This window comes from Palaemon carinicauda, chromosome 6, assembly GCF_036898095.1.
Source record: "Palaemon carinicauda isolate YSFRI2023 chromosome 6, ASM3689809v2, whole genome shotgun sequence".
NCBI lineage: Eukaryota > Metazoa > Arthropoda > Malacostraca > Decapoda > Palaemonidae > Palaemon > Palaemon carinicauda.
This window is the reverse complement of record NC_090730.1, coordinates 168,869,235-168,870,078: the sequence shown is the minus strand read 5'-3', so window position 1 is coordinate 168,870,078 and position 844 is coordinate 168,869,235. Positions and strand designations below refer to the sequence as shown.

The window sequence follows — 844 nt, the reverse complement described above, 5'->3', positions numbered from 1 at the left end:
ATGAGAGTCTGAACTTAACTCTCTCTCTCTCTCTCTCTCTCTCTCTCTCTCTCTCTCTCTCTCTCTCTCTCTCTCTCTCTCTCTCTCTCTCTCTTAGAGATTACTTGTAGAAATACTTAAAACTAACTAACTAGTTCTCTCTCTCTCTCTCTCTCTCTCTCTCTCTCTCTCTCTCTCTCTCTCTCTCTCTCTCTCTCTCTCTCTCTGCTACGTAATAAGGATAAAAACTATTAGAAATATACTTTTTAAAAATTGTCCTATTATATTCAATAATCTTCATTATGACGATGGATTAAATTTTGGCATAATCTGAAATAATATTTAGTTAAAGTTATCTACTTACAATTTTCAAAGTGCCATAATATTACTCTATGTTTAAGTGGACGTGCATGATGCATATAAAATATGCCTATTTCTTCTTCGTAATTCAATACTGATGTACCTTTCAGATATTGTGGTTGGTTATATTACGCCGTTTTCGTGCCAGCACGGACTCTTTACCCAAAAGTTGGTCCAAACAAGAGATCAAGCGAACCAAAAGTCTTGTTAATAAAAAAAAAAAGTAAAATAAAAAATACATGTATTCTTCTGTATTGAAAATGTTTTTGTATATTATTATTATTATTATTATTATTATTATTATTATTAGCTAAGGTACAACTTTGATTGTAAAAGCAGGATGCTATTAACCCAAGGGCTCCAACAGGGCAAAATAGCCCAGTGAGGAAAGGAAATAAACTAATAAACAATATAAAATAATATATTTTAAGAGAAGTAACAATTTTGAAATAGACTTTTCATAGATAATCTGTAAATAGATAATTATATCTGCCTGTTTAACATT

General features: G+C 30.9%; 1 protein-coding gene across 1 annotated transcript in view; it reads left to right on the top strand.

Annotated features, from left to right (window-relative positions):
• LOC137642817 (uncharacterized) overlaps positions 1 to 844 on the top strand; it is a 95,479-nt gene that overhangs the window by 71,523 nt on the left and 23,112 nt on the right. The gene's annotated exons all lie outside the window — the stretch shown is intronic.